The sequence below is a fragment of the Papio anubis genome, chromosome 6 (genome assembly GCF_008728515.1).
Source record: "Papio anubis isolate 15944 chromosome 6, Panubis1.0, whole genome shotgun sequence".
In the NCBI taxonomy this organism is placed as follows: domain Eukaryota; kingdom Metazoa; phylum Chordata; class Mammalia; order Primates; family Cercopithecidae; genus Papio; species Papio anubis.
This window is the reverse complement of record NC_044981.1, coordinates 27,967,781-27,974,818: the sequence shown is the minus strand read 5'-3', so window position 1 is coordinate 27,974,818 and position 7,038 is coordinate 27,967,781. Positions and strand designations below refer to the sequence as shown.

The following is a 7,038-nucleotide window of genomic DNA, read 5'->3' as shown; positions in this document are numbered from 1 at the left end:
TAGGTGCTGTTAGTCATTCATCAGTTTTACTATGCCAACTAGAATGATGGTGTTACATAGATTAAACTATATTCTGTTTGTTTTAACAGAATCTTACCATTTATTTTATTAAAGCAGTAAGAAAGTATCTTGTGTGTTAATGGAGGCTCCATGATCTGTTTAAACTCCAAAACGGTAGTAGCTCTGAAAATTTCTTTATTGTTTTCCTCAGCCTAGCCTTCTGAGGGCATTAAATAAACCTGAGTTTTATGCTTTACTTCTATTTCTTTCAAATATCCGATAAGTATATAATCATCAAGAGCACTAACATGCAGAAAATTTGCTCAAAAATTCACATCACTTTTTCCACCATAACATGTTCACTTGCAAATCCCTCATTACAAACTTTCCTAACAAACTATGAAATGAGAGTAAATGCTCAACTTCTCTTGGACTTGAATAGACTATTTAAATATGTTATTCTTTTCCATTTTGGATGACCATCTGTGACAAGTAAACGCGATTTAATATTTGTATGAAACTTCTTAAATGTCTCACTGGCAGTTGGTTAGGGTCTCTCACTGGTTTATATGTGTTTGCTAAGTGGGTCAACTATAGGGCTCAGGCAGGCTCCAGCTCAGAGTCAAGTGGGCAGCACATTGGACTTCACAGTGGTTAAACAGCGCTGATAGAGACTAGCTTTCATTTGTCTGTTTCGGGGAAGATTCCACTATAGCAATACTTTGATGAGTGTCCTGGGACAGAAGAGATTATTTTTAACTTATAATTGGAAATCCCCACTGAATATTGAAAATGCCATACCAACTCAAAGACAAGAAATACTGACTGCAAAATCAGTCCAAAAGGTTGAGGATTACCTGAATCTAGAAGCAGACGTATTGAGATACTAACTTTGCTGTGGGTTATGCCATAAGCTAAAAAAAATTAAAATGAAATAAAGCAAAAAAAGAAAAAGAAAGAAAGAAAGAGCAAGAAAGAAAGAAAGAAAGCAAAGAAAGAAAGAAAGAAAGAAAAAGAAAGAAAGAAAGAAAGAAAGAAGGAAAGAGAGAGAGAAAGGGAGAAAGAAAGGAAAAGAGGGAGGGAGGGAAGAAGGAAGGAAGGACTTGGAGGATTGGTGACAAAGAGATTATTGATGGAACTAGCTCGCATGTGGATAGATCTCTTAGAATGGATACCAAATGTACAAATATTTGTATCCTATATGAATCTTCATTAACCTACTGTGTCAGAGGGTTTCAGTAAGCAAGTGAACAAGATGATGTTGAAAGAGAACATGGACTCCTCCTCTTCACAGCCTACTGGGATCCCTCCTTAAGCTTGAAAATAAAGGAAAAATTGTGAGTCCCTTCAAGGGAAATTCCGGGCACCCTGCAACCAGTAACTAGGGAAATAAATTAATAACCTGCTAAGCAAGAAGATAATAATAGCACAAACAATAGTCACTCAAGTGAGTCAGTCATGAGATGTTTGTTTCCTTATAGAAACTAAAGATAACATGTTGACATATGTCCTTGAGTTGAGTTGTTTTTCAGAAACCAGGACCTCCACCAGATGGAAAATGTTGGTCACTGTCATATAGACCTTGACAAACAGGAACCAGAAGATAGATAAGGAAGTCCTAGAAATTTTCCAGCCTTTAACTCACATTGGAGAACCCCCTCATCCATGGCTTAAAAACTCTTGCTTGTAAGCCATCTTACAAAGATTTCAGATCTTAAGTGTTAGTGGCCCATTAACCTTGCTTGGTGCTCTGCAATAAATGCCTTACTTTCTCTCACTGCAAATCCTAGTGTCAATGTTTGGCTTTGCTGCACTGGAGAAGCAGACCCAAGTTTTGTTGCTTAACAATCTGCTCTATGGATATCAGCAACTCTTTTTTCAGCTATTTCAGCATTTGCTCAAGAAACTTTTGAACATAGTGACCATGCCTGCCATGATGAAGGCCGTACATAGGCTCAAAAAACAAGACAAAAGCTTTTCTGTTGAAATCCAATTTGCAAGAGCCAAAACCAATCCTAATCCCTAGATATGATGTAATATCACAGTGGAAACAGCCAGTCACCTGATGGTAAATTGATTACATTCAACTCTTTCCATGATGGAGAGGACAAAACTTTTCTTCAAAGCAATAGACACTTTGGGATTTGGATTGACTTTTCATACCTACCATGCTCTGTCAGTACTGACTTGTTGAAAGCCCCACTTACACCAGCCTCAACTTAGGTGGGCATTAAAATATAATGATTCGGTTTTTTCCTTTTTTTTTTTTTTTTTTTTGAGACGGTTCAACTTGTTCTTGTAAATCCTTTCCTGTCCCTTAATGGTGCCTTGAGCAGCTCCCATAGCTTTCTGGCAATTTTAAGTATTAAAGGTCTTATTCAGTTTATTTTTAATTTTAAATTTTATTATTTATTGAATAAGTTACATAGCCAAGGATTCAAAATATAAGAGGTACAAAAGGGCATGCATTGAAAAATCTCTGTGATATTTTAAATTTTGTTATGTGTGATGATGATATTGTAGTTCTGTAGGAAAATGTTCTTACTTTTTAGGGATGGGTACTGAAGTATTCAAAGATGGTATGCCATGATGTCTATAATTTAATTTAAAATACTTCAGCAGAGAGAAAGAAAGGTGGGGAGTTAAATATGACAAAATATGAACAATTATAAAATCTAAATGATAAGTATATAGATGTTCATTACACATTACATAACGTAAACTAGAAATAAAATCCAATCCCCACCCCAACCCTGGCCAACTAAACAGACCCCTTGTGGCAAAAGTGATACCAGAAAAAACTTAAAAACTGAATTCCCAGCCCTGACAGAGTGAGAGGTCAGACACGACGACTCATTATACCCACCTCCCTTTTGTGGTTTAGACACAACTGAACAGCATTAAAGTTAAAATAGAGATCATTAGACTGATAGAATAGACTCTTTGTGGCAATAAGATACCAAATTATAAGCAGGACCTAAGTCCATGCCAGGGAAGGGTTAAGTCACACATCCTTTCACTTAAAGAAGAAACTATATTCTAACTGACACAGGTTTTCCTTTTTCTCTGGCAGCTAAACAAGCACTGGCCCTGAGATAAGCAATATTCAAACAATTTGCAGCTACACTAGATGCTGACTAACTGTACCCTCTTCCATCAACTGTAACTATAGCTTTGATTGGACATGAGACTGATTTCAGTAGCTTTCTCCTGATAAGACCAATCATGGACTGATTCTAGCCCTTTTACAGAGATTGCGCACTTCTGTGCTCTCCTGTCCTAAAGTGACCATTTGACATATAGAGCCTAGTTGTAATACATGCAAATGTTAAGTCTCCACTTCAAAGTGAACATGTAACATGCATGTTTGTTCAATGTGCATGTGTCATGGCCCCTACCTGAATATTCATAGCTCCTTCAGTAACCTGTTGAATATGTATGTTTGGTCAACTCATTCAGTATAAAGCTTCCACTTCAACCCCTCCTCCTTCAAAGTGCCTGTCTCTGGATGTGGCCAGAGGAAGGCTTCCCAGCCTGCAGTTTGGCCACCTGGCAGGCTGTAACCCTTAAGAAGAAATACAGTCTTTTCTCTCTTTTTCCAAATTTGTATCTTGTGATCTTTTCTTTAAGTTAAAAATACATAAACCTTTGGGAGCAGATGTGTTTCCAAATTCAGGTTTTTGTTTTTTTTTCAATTTTAGAAAGATAATGTGCATACACTGTATATAATGTAACTTCCAGCAGTTTCAGAGCATATCAAACACCTCAATATTTCTGCTTTGAGATTTATGATTAGTTACTTTAAATGAGTTAAAGGCTATAAAGAAGTTTAGGTTTTCCCCTCAGATAGATTGTAGTGCCAAATTTATGGAGGAAAGATTTGGAGTTTTTAGAATTTTATGGATTTCAGAACTGTGATTAAGGGATCCTGGATATGCACTAGTCTATTTTCTGTGTTTTTTGCATATTTAAACGTTTTCAAAATAAAAATTTGTTAAATAAAAATATACAATCTATTCCTACCACTAGTCACCTAATTTCATTCACTAGAAACAGCCAAAGGTATTGATTTCTTTTTTTTCTTCTAGACAGGGTCTCTCTCTGTCGCCAAGGCTGGAGTGCTGTCACCAAGGCTGGAGTGCAGTGGCACGATCTCAGCTCAGTGCAACCTCCACCTCCCAGACTCAAGAGATTCTCCCACCTCAGCCCCCCAAGTAGCTGGGGACCACAGGCATGCACCACCATGCCTGAAGAATTTTTGTATTTTTAGTAAAGACGGGGTTTTACCGTGTTGCCCAGGCTGGTCTCGAACTCCTGAGCTCAAGTGATATGCTCCCCTCCTCATCCCAAAGTGCTAGGATTCCAGGTGTAAGCCACCATGCCCGGCCTTCATTTCTTATACAGCCTTTCAGAGATATTTTAGGTATGTAGAAGCAAATATTTATATATAATTTTGCCCTGGGATTTTACAGAAATAGTAGAAATTTTTCCTGTAGCCATACATACAAAGCTGCATCTCTATTTTGACAGCTGCATACCATTTCATTATGCAGCCAGTCCTTTATTGATGGGCAATTAAGCTATTAATATTTCCTATCACTTTCCATTTATAAACGCTGCTGAGCTTCAGACACGTATTATCTTACATATGTGTGAGTCTGTCTCTAGGATAAATTCCTAGAAGTAGAATTCCTGCGTCAAAGAATATGCACATTTAAAAAATGTATAGACTTCCGGCCCGGGCGCTGGAAGGTGGGGGTCTTCCGCGGAGAAAAGCCAGCAGCTCCAGCGACGCAGGGCCAGGAGGGCAGGACTGCGCCGTGGCCACAGCCCGGAGCTTCTTCAGCCCCCCGACACGGGCCACCCTCCGGTCTGTTCTCCCCGCCCGGTCGCTGCCCGCCAGCCCTTCATCCCCCAACCGCCCGACATCCTAAGTAAGAGCTGAAAGAATCATTTTTGAGAGTCATGACCCATAGCTGCCTGCTTCGTCCCCCAACCCTCGACGATGAAAAGGACTTCGTCCCCCGGCCGCGCGGCTCCGGGGAAGGAAGACAGAGCGACCTCCGCCGCGCGCTCAGGGCCACTCTAGAGGGAGAAGCCGCCCCGAGGCCGGCAGAGCGCCCAGCCGCGGCGGAGACCGGAAGCCTTCCGGAGCCCAAGGCTGTGCACCGGCCCTGTGCTGATTCTCTGCCTAGGAAAGGACCATGCAGCCTGAGATCAAAGTACCCCTGAACTTCATCATTTTCTACTCTTGTATAACAAGCTGCTCTGGCGCTTCTGAAAAAGAAATAAGAAGTCCACCGGTACCCTGACAAACTGCTGAAGGGCTCTGGCTTCCACCATGTCCACATTGGGGGGATGGTGGACCCCTTTGGGGAGCTGGCCACCAAGCGAAGTGGCCTGTCAGTGGAAGATGTGCGGGCCAATGTGCCTGAGGAGATAAGCATATGGATTGACCCCTTCGAGGTGTCCAACCAGATTGGTGAGAAGGGATCAGTGAAAGTGCTGTACCTGGATGACAGTGAGGGCTGCGGGGCCCCAGAGCTGGACATAGAGATCAAGAGCAGTTTCAACCCTGACGACCAGATACTCGTGCCTACCGGAAGCCAGGACAGCTCCTTGTCCAACTCCCCGTCGCCATGCTTTTCCCATCACCCAGCCCCACCTTCATCCTCTGCCTCGCCAGCCCATCACCTTCACCATAGACTCCTTTGCTGCCACCAAATTAGGCTCCATGAAGATAAAGAAGAGGGGTGGGGCAGCAAGTGGTAGAGGAGCAGCCAGCGGTGAGGCAGGTGGCCAGCAGCTACCACAGTAGCCTCCATGGCCCGCTTCAGCACCAACAGCTTGTTGAAACACAAGAGTCTTTCTCTGTCTATGCATTCACTGAACTTCATCCCGCTCAACCGGGCCCTCAATCCTAGCTCTCGCCGAAGGCCACGTACAGTCTCAAGTACAACAGTGGCGGCTCACTCAGTTTCTTCTTTGATGGGGCCGATGGCCAGGGCAGTGGCACCCCATCCCCCTTTGGAGGCAGTGGGACTGTCACCTGCAACAACAGCAGCTTCTGCATGGTCTAGATATTTGGAGGTGGCACCACCTGCCTCTTCCTGGAGAAGCCACCCTTCATGGAAGGCCTCAGCTACAACCTGAACACCATGCAATATCCTAGTCAGCCCTTCCAGTCCATGGTGCTGGCCAACTGACCGTCTACCTGCCCTGGGGCCAGGCACCCAAGACCACAGAAAAGAGAGAGAAAGAAAAGGAAAGGCCAAAAAAAAAAAAAAAAAAAAAAAAAAGGAAAAGAAAAATGTACAAGAAGATTTTCAATTTTCTCACTCTCACTTCTACAAAAAAAGATCTAGTGCAGGCACGGAATGGGAGGGGCTCCCAAAGCACCAAAATGTGTTTAACTTACCCCCTACCACTTACTACTCGCCCATTGGCCTGTAATTTGGTTGGTTTGGGTTTTATATATCTTTTTTCTGTCTTTGTTTTTTTAACATGTAGTTCTCTATATAACATCTTTAATTGGTGGCTTCCTTTGCTAAGAATGGTCCAGAAATAAATTTCTGCTCCCTGTTCCTCCCTTCCTCCTCACACTCCTGGTTTAGGATTGGTGTGTCCAAGCTCACAGGGAAGGAAGAGCTGCAGCTGGAGCCTGACCCTCCCTGGAACAGGGAGAGGCTGGCCTGTGTCACTGCCTCTGTCACCCAGCTATCCTCACACTCAAAGCCATCCAATCTTGGCAGGCCTTCTCAGGCCCTGCCACCGAAATAGGCCTGACTCCAGCCCCCACTTCATTTCAGGCTGGGCCACAAGGAGCTGCCAGTTGGCCACTTGCCACCCCCCACACCCCAGAGCTGATGTTTGTGACTACAGGAAGGTTAGCATTTTATCTAGCTTAATTCCTGTCATCTCTGTCCTGAGGCCCCACCTCACCATTCCCTCCAGGCCCAGACCATCATCAAGGCCCTGGCCACCCAGCCACTGATGCATATGGCCTTTTCTTTCTCTCATGCAGCTTCTTCTCTCCTG

At 43.1% G+C, this 7,038-nt stretch overlaps 1 pseudogene across 1 annotated transcript; it reads left to right on the top strand.

The window, feature by feature from the left end:
• Positions 1 to 4,910: 4,910 nt before the first annotated feature.
• LOC101014138 lies at positions 4,911 to 6,299 on the top strand (annotated as a pseudogene). Its single transcript, XR_002521486.2, has one exon. The product of XR_002521486.2 is annotated as a protein Tob2-like (transcript).
• Positions 6,300 to 7,038: the final 739 nt, after the last annotated feature.